The sequence below is a fragment of the Bos mutus genome, chromosome 10 (genome assembly GCF_027580195.1).
Source record: "Bos mutus isolate GX-2022 chromosome 10, NWIPB_WYAK_1.1, whole genome shotgun sequence".
Classification (NCBI taxonomy): domain Eukaryota; kingdom Metazoa; phylum Chordata; class Mammalia; order Artiodactyla; family Bovidae; genus Bos; species Bos mutus.
In genome coordinates, this window is record NC_091626.1 from 84417892 (window position 1) to 84433283 (window position 15392).

A 15392-nucleotide genomic window follows, 5' to 3' on the forward strand; every position below is an offset into this window, starting at 1 on the left:
TCCTCTTTCTTAAGAGGAAACCACCTCCGAGAGTCTAAGCAACTTGGTGCAGGCCGAGTGTGGCGATGGGTGGAGTGTCAGGGTGGCGATCAAACCCGTCAGCCTGACTAAACCCAAACAGCTTCTATTCCACGGTGTCACTTCCCGCGGGAAAATCATCTATGACTCCAGTCCATAGTCTTTGGTCACACTCTGTTTTTGATCCAAAATGAGTTTATCCGGATTCATTGGCCATCCCAGGTCAAGCTTCTATCACATGATTGGTATTAAATATTAATTCCCATCTTGCACATCACCAGTCTTTGGTCACACTCTGTTTTTGATCCAAAATGAGTTTATCCAGATTCATTCACCATCCCAGGTCAAGCTTCTATCACATGATTGGTATTAAATATTAATTCCCATCTTGCACATCACCAAGCTTAGCCCAAATTACCTTGGGTTATTAATCAAACCCACTTTCAAAAGACAAAGATTTGCCACCAGAGACAATATCTTTTAAAAGGTGCTGCCAGCTGGAAAGGCAATTTTCAAAGATGATGAAATGCTCTGAACAGTGTAGAGAGAGAGAGAGGGAGATAAGTCGCTCAGTTGTGTCTGACTCTTTGCAACCCCATGAACTTTAGCCCCCAGGCTCCTCTGTCCATGGGATTTTTCAGGCAAGAGCACTGGAGTGGGTTGCCATTTCCTTCTTCGGGGTATCTTCCCAATCCAGGGATTGAACCCAGGTCTCCCGCATTGCAAGCAGATGCTTTACCGTCTGAGCCACCAGGGAAGTGCCCTGAACAGTGGAAGTATTTTTTAAATAAATGTGCATGCTCACTGGATGTCACTCACTTATGTGCGTTAATTTTTAACAGCGTTTTCAACCATCAGCAGTACTCAGGGTTCATGCGTCACAGAATTGTAATTTAGGGTTAATAAAAAGTTGGTTGCTTTCCTTTTTCTTAGTTTGTAATTTTTGAGAAATCTGTTTAGAGCTGCAGAATTAGACAGTTAAAATACATACAAATGGAAATTTAATGACATGAGAAACAGCAGCTCATGAAGTGACCTTTCTTACAAAACACATTTAAATTGGCTTGGCCACATGGATTCAAAACTGGCTGAAAACAATTTAACATAGTAAAATATGGAGTGTTCAATCTAAATTTCTCTTGGATTGCTAAATTGGTAAAATGCTCAGAAGTGTGAAGCAAAAAGAACATTAACTTCACAGAAAATTCAGATTAATTTATATGAAAACATAAACCAAAATCCAAATATACTCCTTATTTTATGATTTACTGATGCTTGGTGGGAGAAAAAGACTTCAAAGGAGAACAAAACAGTTAGGCTTGCTGTAGTATATTCGTTAGGCAGAACAATTTCAATAATATTAAACTTATAGAAAAAAATTGATCAAAGGTCTAGAAATACACTGCAAGTATTATCATAATAACAGCTATTGTAGGTTTGATCATCTTCTTTGTTTTAAAGAAGGAAGCCAACCGTGAATTTAAATGATGTGTCTGAGGTTAATCAGAAATAGTGCTTGAGTCAATTTCAAGGTCTCGCTGCTGCTACCGATACTGCTTGTGGGTTGAGGTTCAGTCTTTTGTCTTTCTTTTTCCTCCCTTTGCCCCTTCCTCCCTCCCTCCCTCCTTCCCTCCTTTCTCCCTCCCTCTCTCTCTCCCCTCCTTCTTTCCTTTTTGCCTTTGTTCCTACTCTCCCCACCACACCCACAAACAGAATTCCATCCATTGCACCATCCAGGGTTCTATCTGACCTACTTTTTACCTGATGTCCAAACTTGTATCAACAGATTCCAATGCCTCCCACTGCAAATAGAAACTAAAGTTCTAGTGTATTTTATGCATTTTATCAAAGATGAAAACTTTTTGACAATTATCTCTTCAAACACTTCTTTCATGACATTCTGGAAGAAAATGCACTCTCAGAATCCAGTTATACCTGTGTTATACTGATGATATTATCTGACATGCCTTTCATTCCCTCCCCTCCGCCTCTTTCTCTCTGAGTCTAACTTTTGGTTCAGTAATTTCTATCCATTCATTGCTAGTGGGAGTGCAAAATGGCACAGCCACTTCAGAAGCCAGTTTGACAGCGTCTTACGAAGCTAAACATGGTCTTACCAAGTGATGCAGCAATCATTGTTGTGCATTGTTTTTCTACTCAAATTGTTTTTTTCACTCAACTGATTTGAAAACTTCTCTCCACAAGAAAACTCGCACAAGAATGTTATTGCAGCTTTATTCATCATCACCCAAAACTGGCAACAGCCAAGATGTTCTTCAGGAGACAAGTGTGTAAACAAAATGTGGTACAGCCACGCAATGGAATTATCCAGTGATTAAAAGAAATGAGCTTTTATCAATCCACAAAATCACACGAGTGAATCTTAAATGCATATTTCCAAGTGAAAGAAGTCAAAGTGAAAAGACTACATTCGCTATGCACCAATATGACGTCCTGGAAAAGGGAAGAATATAGTGGTAACTAAAAGACCAGTGATTATCAGTGTTTTTTGTGGCAAGGGGTGTTGAAGAGGTAAGGCACAGGGATTTTTTTTTCATGTGACAAAATATAGAAGATGAACCTAGGTCATCCTGTAGTGCTAGAAAGAGGACATACTCAGAAAACAAAACACAAATTAAAAAAATAAGCAAACAAAAGCAACCACATATTGGTAGGCGGGTATGTCACAAGAATACAAGAACCAATTTTAGAAAAGTTCCAAGTGGTCAAAGCTGGGACAATTTGAGTAACAAAATAAAGAAGTATTGGATTATAACCCAAAGTATAAAATAAATATCTGTGAGTCCATACTGATTCAAGTAAACGGTGGAATAAATAAGCCAATGGAAGAATTGAGACAAATCTCATTTGCAGAAGAATTCCAAGTAATCTATGTAGGTGCCCTGCCCTCAGAGAGAGGGGCGTGACTCTCCATCCCTGCAGTATGGACTGCATATAGCGACTTTCTTCCAGGGAGTACCAGATGGAAGGGGGCAGACGGGAACAGTGGTGAAGCCTGACAGTAACCACCTGAGCCAGGTGATCAAGGTCAATATTAACAGTGATAAATCTTGTCGATACTGTGTACTTTATGTGTGTGATGAAAATGACACTTAACCTCTCTGACTTTCCTCCTCAAACCCCACAACCTCAGTGCAATCATGAGAAAAACAGCAGACAAATCCCAATTCAGAGACATTCTGAAAAATACCTGACCAGCACTTCTCAAAACTGTCAAGGTCAAAAACAAGGAATCCTTGAGAAATGTCACAGCCAAGAGGAGCCTAAGGAGACATGACAAGTCAATGTAATGTGAGAGCTGAGATGCGGGCCTGGAAACAGGAAAGAGACATTGGATAAAAGCCATAGAAAACAGAATGAAACATGGGTTTCAGTTAATAAAGAGGTATCAATATGATTTCATTAATTATAACAAATGTATAATACTAACGTAAGATGTTCATAATAGGGGAGACTGGGTGTGAGGTATGCGAGACATATACACTATCCTCACAATTGTTTTTTGTAAATCTAAAACGGCTGTAAAATAAAAGTTTATTTAAAATTTTTCAGATGTGACTGGATGGTGGAAATTGTATCCCTTGCCACTGTTTAATTTATAATAAAAGCTTAGATATCAATTAAAAATATGTAGGGACTTCTCTGTGGTCCAGTGGTTAAGATTCCGAGCTTCTGATGCAGGGGGTGCAGGTTCGATTCCTGGCGGGGGAACTAAGATCCCACATGCTATGAGGTGCAGCCAAAAAGTAAATAAATGAATTTTTAAAATATGTAAAGGGGGTAGATGGCCTTTCAAAGTAATGTTGTAGAATATATTGGCAGAAACCAGAAGATCACCACTTAATGGTGCCTTTATAAGACTCTGAACTCTCAGCACTGTCCACTGGATTCAGGGTTTTGCCACACAGAAGTATGTTCACTCCAGTTATATGGGCTGGTTTCTGACAAAGAAGAGGCCTCATGTATCTGCCCTTGAATTGTGTTTGGAGAAGCTCGGAAAACCAGAAAAAAGTACTGATCTTTCCCATGAAACTGCTGGTGATACACCTTTCCAAGAACAAATTCCCTTAGCTTTGGACCTATTGAAATGAAAGCCCATTATACTTCTTCTGAACTTCATAATTCCTCCAGCACTGAGAAAATCCACAGGTGTGGCTCCTAGATCCTCCCTGTGGCCAGTCTCAAAAAAACAGTTAATATGTTAATATAGCCAAGACATAGAAGCGACCCAAGTGTCCACTGATGGATGAACGGACAAAGAAAATATAAGATATATCTGTAGCTAATACCTATACAGTGGAATATTACTCAGCCATGAAAAAGAAGAAAAGCTGCCATTTGTGACAACATAGATGGATCTTGAGGACATTAAGCTAAGTGAAATAAGTCATACAGAGAAAGACAGACAGTATACTGATTTTCAGTCTTTTTTCCTAATACTTTAAGACTATGAACGTCCTCTAAGCCCTGCTTTAGCTGCATCTGACAAGTCTTGATATACCTTGTCTTCATTATTTTCTTCAAAATATTTTCTAATTTGTTTTTATTTCTTCTTTGACACATAGGCTATTCAGAAATGATTTGTTACATTTTTTAAAGTTGCGGGCTTTTTAGTTTTTGTTATTGATTTCCAGCTAATTCCATGGTCAGAGGACTTATTTTGAATGTTTTCAAATCCTTGAATCAATTATCTTTTAAGCTCTTCAGTTCTCCAGTGAACAAATACATCTTTCCATGTATTTAACTAAATTTTACGTATAATTAAGAAAACTCTGGAATCTGATGTCTTAATTCTCTTGAATGTTTCAATAGTATTTATAAACTTAAATTTCAACTTAAAATCATAAGTCTAAGCTAACTTGTATTTTAAATTGGAATCACAAAGAAAATCAGTCTAAAACAGTGCTATCTAAAGCTACCAACACATGTGCCTATTTAAATTTAAGTTTAACTAATAAAAATGACATAAATTAAAGATTCGTTTCCTCCCTGAATAGCCGTGTCCGGTAGCTGTATTTCAGTTGTTGAGCAGCTGCGTGTGATCGCGGCCGCCATACTAGCAGCGCCATCATGGCGCCATTGCGCGCAGTTGTGCTGCACGGCGGCTCCTGGGGGCGCCCTCCCGCCTCGGGATTGGCTGCTCTGGGCCCTGATCCTGGTCCGATCAGTGACAGAGGCCTGTGCTGATTTATGCAGCATCGCCCGCACAAGGGAGGTACAGTGGGGACTCCCTAGAAAGGGCTTGAGGGAAAGAAAAACACTTGGGGCAAACTCCTGCTCACCCCTCAAGGCCCCATGCCAACCTCACCTCCCGTGTGACCGCGAACCCCTAACTGCTTTCAGAGGTGAGTCCTCCCTTCTTCTGGACTCACTCCCGCAGCGGTCCCGTCAGAGCCCTTCCCACACCGTGGTGTGACCGGTGCGTTTCCAGCTCTGCCTTCCACTCTGGATCACCAGCTCCCCGAAGCCAGCAGGTTGTTTTTCGTTGCGTCCTTTTGGCTGGCACCGGGCCTGGCGCGAGACAGGGCTGTGCACGGTGACGAATGAGAGGGGAATTTCTCTGAGAGGCAGAGCTCTGAAGTCCCCTCTCCACTCGGTGGCTACCTCTTATGCGCCTTGGCAAGTCACACACTCTTCTCGGGCCTCAGTTTCCTCTTCCTCGTCAATTTCAAGGAGAAAGTTGACTTAAGTAAGACTGCGCATTGCTGGTTAAACGTAAATAAGCGTTACATGAACAGAGGGTGCCGTGGCCGAGAAAGCTCGGGAAATATTTGGTCAAAGATGACAAACGGGGGCTTCCTTGGTTTCTCAGTGGTAAAGAATCTGCCTGGCAATGCAGGAGACGCGGGTTTGATCCCTGGTCCGGGGAGATCGCACATGCCGCTGAGCCCGCGAGCTGCCGTTACTGAGCCCTCTCGCCCTGCGGCTGGGGCTCTGCAACACGAGCAGCCACCGCAGCGAGAAGCCGCACGTCACAGCTACAGACCAGCCCGAGCCTGCCGAAACTAGAGACAAGCCCACGCGGCATCAGAGACCCAGCACAACCAAAAATAATAAATAAAACTATGGACATATAAACACGACAAATGGGTGTTTTCTTACTGTAGAAATTCACGGAAACTTTAAAATGCTGAAGCCCATGGTGGAACTCCAAGGAGGCAGTAGAATGCAGCGTCTCAGACTTCTTTGATGGACCATGTAACTCTGTGTGTGTGTGTGTGCGCGTGTGTACACACGTGCGGATACACAGAGACAGCCGTCTTAAAGAACTAATGTTCCGTGGATTATACCGTGGGAAATGATTGATTAGCTGTCTCTCAGGGATCTTCCAGTTCCGTGTTTTTATGTCTTATGAACGTGCAGCCTACCATTGCTGGTACCTAACTTGACTCGTGGTGTGGCTGTAAACTCATCAGTCACACACTTAACCTTCCACTCCCTCCACCCCTGCCTCCTCATCTCCCCTTGCACCCCCCGCCCCACAAGCCACTGAGCAACTCAGCTTGAGGTGCCGGTCTGGAAGGAAGGGTCTGGACTGCAAGCCTCAACTTCAGACCTCAGAGAGTGAAGTCACATCAACGCTGATGGAAAGGAGCAGCTGCTTTGAAAATTGAAGCATAAGACACAATGATTTTATTTTCATTTAAATTGATTTTCTCACTTCTATCACGTTTCTTGATACCATGGATGTAACTATTTAATATATCTAATCCGAGCCATAACTTAATCTACCAGGCTTTCATGCCTAGGAATTCTTAAAGCAGCAACAAGTTTTTAATGTTATATTAGTAAGAAAGCAATAATGAAATATGATACACAGTTCCAATTCCGTATATTATTAATGAAGACCTTTTGTGCTTTCATGGACCTGATCCCTTACACTCTGGTTGCCAAATAGATGAGAAAATGTTTTTGCCTTCTCAGCAAAAAGCCCCCAAATTAGGTTACGTGAGTAGAAAATATTTGCAGCAGGTAACAAAAATGGCCATGAGGCATTGGGAGACAGAAAGCAATGAGTTTATTCTAATCTGAGGTGCCAGGAATAGCAACAATTTTGTTGCTCAAGAGTCAAACAGTTTATCAGCCGCCTTGGAAAGACAAAGGAGAAAACAACAGCGTTCCAGCAAAGCTTAGTCCTGTGATAAATTGCATAGGGACTGAAACTTACTCCCCCAATGGGAAAACCAGTGTTTGGTATATGCCTGCCACCGGCTGACACTGCTCTTGGCGCTTCACATGCACCGCCAGGTAATTCTCATGGCAATTCTAAGACCGAGGCGTTATCCTCGTTGTCGGGACGGGAATAAGCACAGAGAAATGAAGGCTGTGGCAGGCCCAGGGCTTGAACCTGCACAGGCCGACTCCTGAGTCCGTCCTGGTAACTGCAACACTGCGCACGGGGCCCCCTGGCCCTTCAGGCCTGAGCTCAGGGCCAGGCCTCTGGTCTACCCAGCCTCGTGTGTTTCCAGCGACAGACTCAACTGCCTGCATCTTTGAGGCCCCTTCAGGCCTCACGGTGACCCTGCAGGCAGACTGTGATGTGGGTATGAGTGTAGCCAGCCAGACGGGTCTCCCCAGCACACAGAGACTTTCTGCTGCAGGGCACCAGCCACACACACTGGAAAGTCCACTTGGTTCCTTGTGGAGCCAGGATCACCAGAAGACTGGTGATTTGTAAACATTTACACTTAACGGTTTTTCCAGTAGTCATGCATGGATGTGAGAGTTCGACTATAAAGAAAGCTGAGTGCCGAAGAACTGATGCTTTCAAACTGTGGTGTTGGAGAAGACTCTTGAGAGTCCCTTGGATGACAAGGAGATCCAACCAGTCAATCATAAAAGAAATCAACCTTGAATATTCATTGGAAGGACTGATGCTGAAGCTGAAGCTCTAATACTTTGGCCACCTTATGCGAAGAGTTGACTAACTGGAAAAGACCCTGATGCTGGGAAAGATTGAAGGTGGGAGGAGAAGGGGATGGCAGACGATGAGATGGTTGGATGGCATCACTGACTCAATGAACATGAATTTCAGTGGACTCCGGGAGTTGGTGATGGACAGGGAGGCCTGGCAGGCTGCAGTCCATGGGGTCACAGAGAGTCGGACACGACTGAGCGACTGAACAGCAGCAACAACACAGCATTTGTACACATGCACACTCCTCCCCCGACACCCACACAGGTCCTCCAGTCCACGGTCAGCCCTGCACTGCTGTCCGTCATGTGGTTCTCTCTGCACTCCCAGCAAAGGGGGACATGCCTCTTTTGTGCTCTGTTGGCCCTTGTTCAAAGTGTGTGCACTGCACACTCACCCCCTCACACGCCCAGGTGTGTACTCAGATGGGGAGATGCACCTGGGTGTGAGCGCCCCTCACGTTTTAGGAGAGAGGTCGTGTGGCCTGTGGATCCAAGACCCCACCTTCATGCCGCCACCTTGGCTTCTGCCTCCAGCATCACTGGGCTTTCGCCAGACACATCTGAATTCTGAAAAGCAAAATGCCGTTTTCGTCAATCATTTCATTTTGAAAATGGGAGAGATAATGCAAAGTTGACCCAGCCAATGCCCTTTCTGTGCAGATACGAGGTACATTGTAGCTGCGGTTTAAATACTAATTATATGCCAGTTTTAGTTTAAAGTTTTTTTGTGTTTGTTCTTTTGCAGGAGCAGTCAGGGGAGTGACTAAAAGCTTATTCATTTGCAGGGTTTTTATTTTGGAAATGAACATGCTGGCACAATTTTAATTGGGTTTTAGTTGTTGTTGTTTTAATTCTCACAGTGATGGCTTGGCTGTGTCTTTTGGGAGCGCACAGAGGGAAATTGGCATCTGGTGTTTGAGGATTCTGGGGATTTGCACCATATTTATGTGTAATAACTATACAGTAAATAAACAGAATGAATAATTAAGTGAATAATGAGTTTCTCAGAAAAGAAGGCTCCTCTTAAGACTGCGACAGACATTCCCACGTGTGAGCCACCCCTCTCCCTCGTGGTGATTCCATGCTGCTCTCTGTGTCATGGCCCCAGGTGGAAACCAGTGAGGACGTTTTTCCAAGTGGAAATCAAGCTTGCTGTTAATCAACGTGGACTGATACAAAGAAGATATTTTTTTCCAATTGTAAGGATGCTGGCTTTATGTCTCTTAAAATTATCTTTTTTTTTTCTTTACCCTAGAGAGAGATATTTGCCTCTTTAAATATAAAATCCATGAGATTAAATTTCACTGAGCAGTGTTTCTCGGGGGGACTAAAAACTTGAAATTCTGGGAACTCACTGTGTCTCGTGAAGTTATCTAAGTGCCTGTTAATGCTCAGATTAGCCAGTCCAAGGTGCCCTTGCTTCTAGAGGCAATCCAGGCCCAAAACGAGTCTTCCCAAAGATGAAACCACTGTGTAATTACTGTTCCTTCTCTGTGACTTCATCCACTCACTCAGACGTTTTTTAAAGATATGTATTTATGTGGCTGCGTGGAGTCCCCGTTGTGGCGTTCAGGGTCTTTCTTGCACACGGACACTCTAGTTGTGATGCGTGAGCTTCGGAGCACGTGGGCTCAGCAGTTGTGACGCACTGGCTTGTTCCACTGGCTTGTTCCCGACAATCCTGCAGCTTGTCGGATCTTAGTTCCCTGACCAGGGATCAAACCCACGTCCCCGGCACTGCAAGGCGGATTCTGAACCCTGGACCCCCAGGGACGCCCCCTACTCAGATGGTTTCACTTGTCCATTCGTTCATTCACACACCGAGTATTTGCTGAGCACCTACCACATGCCAGACACCATGCCAGGCTCTGCCGATCCCACAGGGGGCAATACCAGACCCAGGTCCTGTCCTTCCAGAGCTTGCATTCTTATTAGGGAGACAGCAGTCAAATAATGAAAGTTAATTTGCAACTAATTTTGACAACAAACTTTAGCTCTGACAGTTTCTATGAAAGAGAGTGTATTAATCTGCTCAGAGTGCCGTAAGAAATGACTGCAAACGGGGTGACTTAAACGACAGGGATGGATGTATCGCCTCACAGTTCTGGATGCTGCAAGTTCCAGAGCAGGGTTTCAGCAGGCTTGGTTCCATCTGAGGCCTGTCTTCATGGCATGCAGACAGCGACCTTCTCAGGGAGCCCTCACAGGCCTCTCCCCGTGTGTGCGTGTCCGCATTTCCTCCTCTCAGAAGGGCACCAGTCACACTGGATCGGGCCCACCCTACCAACCTCACTGTAACTTGATTGGGTCCTTAAAGGCCCTGTCTCCAAACTCAGTCACATTCTGAGTACCGGGAGTTAAAGCTTCAGTGTATGAAATCTGGGGATGCAATTCAGTCATTAAGAGAGAGGTATCTTGTTCAGACAGAGATGTTAATGAGGTCAGATACCCAAGCTGGGTCACAGGATGGGCTTGCTGCTGCTGCTGCTGCTAAGTCACTTTAGTCGTGTCCAACTCTGTGCGACCCCATAGACGGCAGCCCACCAGGCTTCCCGGTCCCTGGGATTCTCCAGGCAAGAACACTGGAGTGGGTTGCCATTTCCTTCTCCAATACATGAAAGTGAAAAGTGAAAGTGAAGTCGCTCAGTCGTGTCCGATTCTAGCGACCCCATGGACTGCAGCCTACCAGGCTCCTCCGTCCATGGGGTTTTCCAGGCAAGAGTACTGGAGTGGCTTGCTGAAGGTTAAATGGAAACCTAAAGGATGACCGTGAATGTGAAAGTCGCTCAGTCGTGTCCGACTCTTTGCCACACCATGGACTCTAAAGTCCATGGAATTCTCCAGGCTGGAATACTGGAGTGGGTAGCCTATCCCTCTCCAGTGGATCTTCCCGACCCAGGAATCAAACCTGGGGGGTCTCCCGCATTGCAGGTGGTTTCCTTACCAGCTAAGCCAGCAGACTAAGAGCTAACTAAGCAGAGTGGAGGGGAAGGGAGCTCCCGGAAGAGGGAGAGGGGACTGGGGGAGGGTGCGTGGGGGCAGCCTGCGGCCAGCAGGGCGCTGACATCACAGCAGGCGGCCAGGTCACGCGGGGCCGCTCAGCCAGGGCAGGGGGTTCTGTCCTTTTCCTGAGAGCGGTGGGAGGCTGCCGGAGGGTTTTTGGTGAGGACCCCAGCTGTCTTGTGGAGGCCAGATGGAAGGTGTTCTGGAGTGGAGCCTGGAAGAGTGCTGGATAGAAGGGAACACTGCAGACAACCAAGCAAGAAGTCAAAGTGGTTTGGATTCAGGAGGCGGGCTGGGATCAGAAAGAAACCAGTGGATTTGATAGATCGATGGGGAGTTAAATTTGGTGGCGCGGGATGGCAGGAGTGGGCATGCTGGGCGCTGGGTGAGGGAGAAGATGATAAGGCTGTCTCCTGGACACCTGACTTCTGTGACTGAATGACCGAGGGGTGAGTCAGCAGGATGGAGAACAGCAGAAGAGGCTCGTGCTAGAGCTTGGATCTTACTGACAGGATGAGACGGTCGGATGCCATCACCGACGTGATGGACCTGAGTCTGAGCAAGCTCCAGGAGTTGGTGATGGACAGGGAGGCCTGGCGTACTGCGGTCCATGGGGTCCGCAGTTGGACATGCCTGAGCGACTGGAGTGAGCTGACGTCAGTAGGTACCAAAGGCCCCTGGGGCAGTTTTTCTGCCTCAACACAGATGCCTCTCCCTTGCACGTTCTACTCTGCCTAGGACGTCTCTCCTATTTATGCTTCACCCCCCACCAACCTTCACGGTTCAACCCAAGGGTCCACGTCCTCAGCAGCGAGGCCTTCCTGAAGTCCTCACTGTAGGCTACACATCCCTGTTACATATGCTAGTGGCACCCCACTCCAGTCCTCTTGCCTGGAGAATCCCATGGACGGAGGAGCCTGGTGGGCTACAGTCCGTGGGGTTGCTAAAAGTCGGACACGACTGAGCGACTTCACTTTGACTTTTCCCTTTCATGCGTTGGAGAAGGAAATGGCAACCCACTCCAGTGTTCTTGCCTGGAGAATCCCAGGGACAGGGGAGCCTGGTGGGCTGCCGTCTGTGGGGTCGCACAGAGCCGGACACGACTGAAGTGATGCAGCAGCAGCAGTAGCGCCTGGAGTTTTTCTCCAAAGAAGTTGTTACAGTTAAAATCACATGATTATGTGTTTAAATTCTGTCTCTCCCCTTGGAATGTACAGCTTGTTAAGGGCCGAGACTGTAAGCAGGCTGGTGGTTCTAGAGCCAGACCCTCTGGGCTCCACTCCTAACTCCCCCACTTCCATGTGGTATGGTCTTGGACAGGGTGTTGCATCTCGCTGTGCCTCAGTTGCTTTGAATGCTAAGTGTGGATTACAACGGTACATTTTTCAGAGAAATGTTGGACAATTAAACAAGTTAATTAGCAGAAAGTACTAGTAACAGTGCTTGACATAGATTAAGCACTCAATGAATGTTGGCTCTTGTTACTGTTCATACCTGTATCCCTAAGTGTTTGATGGACAGATGATCAGATAGATGGATAGACTGATGCGTGGATGAACTGAAGAATGGGAGGATAAGTGAGGTGACAGGAAATCAAGCTAAACTGAGTGAGCCCAGCGGAAAGGCAAGGAAGCCCACATGGGTGTTGTGGAAAGAGGGGCTCGCCCGTACTTCAAGACATAGCTAAATTCCAGGATAATTGGGTTCAACTAAGATAAACTTCTCCTGTATGGTTATTTCCAGGCAGGGCCTTAAAGAATCTCCATCAAGACCTAAACAGACATTTCTCCAAAGAAGATACATAGATGGTACACAGGCACACGAAAAGACGCTCAACACCACTAACTATTGGGAAAACGTAAATCAAATCTATATGAGATGCCACTTCACACCAATGAACCAACTCATTGTAAAAGACCCTGATGCTGGGAAAGATTGAAGGTGGGAGGAGAAGGGCGCGACAGAGGATGAGATGGTTGGATGGCATCACCGACTCAATGGACATGAGTTTGAACAAACCCTGGGAGATGGTGAAGGACAGGGAAGCTGGGCATGCCGCAGTCCATGGGGTCCTAAAGAGTCGGACACGACTGAGCAACTGAGCAACAGCAGCCACCACCTCACACCAGTCAGAATGGCTATCATTAAAAAACCTACAGCGAACAAACGCTGGAGAGGAGGTGGAGAAGAGAGAGCCCTCCTTCACCGTTGGGGGGAATGTGCGTTGGTGCAGCCACCGTGGAGAATAGTGTCGCGTGTAACTGATTCACTCTGCCGTCCACCGGAAACTAACCCAACACTCCAAATTGACTCCAAAATAAATGAAAAAATAAAACTTAAAACAAGAATCTCCATCAAGACTTCTTCAATGATAAACCTAAGGATTGGTTTCTTAATTTCAATAAAAAAATTAATCAATACAACCCAACTATCCTCTCTCTAATTAAACTGACTGCACATTTTCTAACTGTGAAATTTCTTTAAAAGGTATAATTTAAAAAATAAGTTTAATCTGATTTAAACAATAGAGTGATTCACTAATGTATTTATTCTTATGCCCCTCAAACAAATAAGGGATTCCTACCACGGGTCAGATGCTGCAACAGGTACAGGTGGTTAACAAGCCACCTAAGCCATTATCCCTGTCCTCAGGGGGCCTGAGAGTCCTGCTAAGTCACTCAGTCATGTCCGACTCCTTGTGACCCCATAGACTGTAGCCCGCCAGGCTCCTCTGTCCATGGGATTCTCCAGGCGAGAATACAGGAGTGGGCTGCCATGCCCATCTCCAGGGTGTCTTCCCGACCCAGGGACCGAACACGTGTCTCTTACATTTCGTTACCACCAGTGCCACCTGGGAAGCCTGAGAGCCCTAATAAGCTTTGTAAAGCAATTTTGAATAGATATTTACGCCCCCTACACCTGGTCATAACAAAGCGACAGCAGCAGCAGCGCGCTTTTCTAACCTGGGCGCTAGACCGGGAAGGAGCATCCTCAGCCCAGCTGTCGTCCGCCCGCGCCCGGCCCGTCCCCAGTGATGAAGCCGCCAGCCGAGACTGCTCGGGCCTGTACGGAAGGCATTTATATTGCTGTCACTCTAGTTATGAAAGCAACTCATGTTAGTATTTTCTTTTTGCCCGAGGATTCTCTTTATGTAATTTATTACAAAATTCAAGGGCATTTCATTAGGAGGAAATGTGCCATATCATTATTATAACAGCTCTCCCTATTTTTGTTCAATTTTGAGACTGACAATCTAAAGACTATTTTTAGCTCAGTCATGTGAGATTATTTGTTTCCTCATTGTGAGAAGTTTTTCCATCGGACTAGTTAGTATGAATTTTATGCTCACTTATTATGTCACATGCTCCAATTCAATTTATTTTAAAGCAGACTCTTTGAGGGAAAACTGTACAGCTAATTTGAATCAATTCTTTAGAGAGTCTGTTTTAAATGAAGTGCTATACAATTGGCAAAGTGAAAAAAATGGAATTGAATTTTCTTCTTCAGCTACTCACTGGATTCAGAAATCTTGCTTTTCAACAGTGCCAAGGGTGTTGATGTAATGTTTTATACAATTTTCCTAACATTTATTTCAAACTCTGCTGCCTTTATTTTGGTTGTTTGACTCAAAATGATTTCCTGATATTTTCATAGATAAAAGCAGAGTTGTTGCTAAAGGAAATAGTTGCTGCTTTGATACAAACTTCTTACCACCCAGAGTACTGCCAATCTATAAAATATCTGCTGTAAAGCAGGGATTTTAATTCCAAAGTAAATGCTGAACATTTGTGGACAAACTGAGAGACATGTGGAATAAAACTGCATCTCCGACTTCCTCCTATTTGGCCCCAGTTTTTATTTCTGCCTTTCATATTTGATGGATTTCCAGCTTGAGGATTGCATGAGGAAAATAGGCAAGACGCCTGATGGCTTAATTTCCTGTCCTCGGCGGGCGGAGAGGAGCCCGTTGTTCGGCGGGGCAGTGGGCTTCCTGCTAATCAGAAACAGCCGTCCCTGGGTGCAGAAGGGGACCTGGGATTGATCCATGTGATCGCACCCGATGATTTATATCCGATTATTCACCGTCTAATGGAAAATACATAGGAAACACAGTCTACAATTTCACCTTGAGACACACTTGTTTTCTTTGATGTGTTTTAAAAGGGAGTTCTATTTCGCCCTCATCTTTTGCCCAGAAGATTCCCTGCATCGCGACCGGCATTTCTGTCGTGGACTAGGCAGGCTGCCCACGCCCCGCGCCCCAGGTTCACTCTGCTCCTGTCCGCGGCAGCCTCAAGTGCTTGGGCTCCTCCCCTGAACTCAGGTGGGTCTTGAAAGAAGCCAGTCCCTGCTTCCCCTGTTTTTGTTCTGCTTACAAAGAAGATGACTGTGGGCGGCGGGTGCACCCTTAGTCAGGGTCCAGGGGAGAAGCA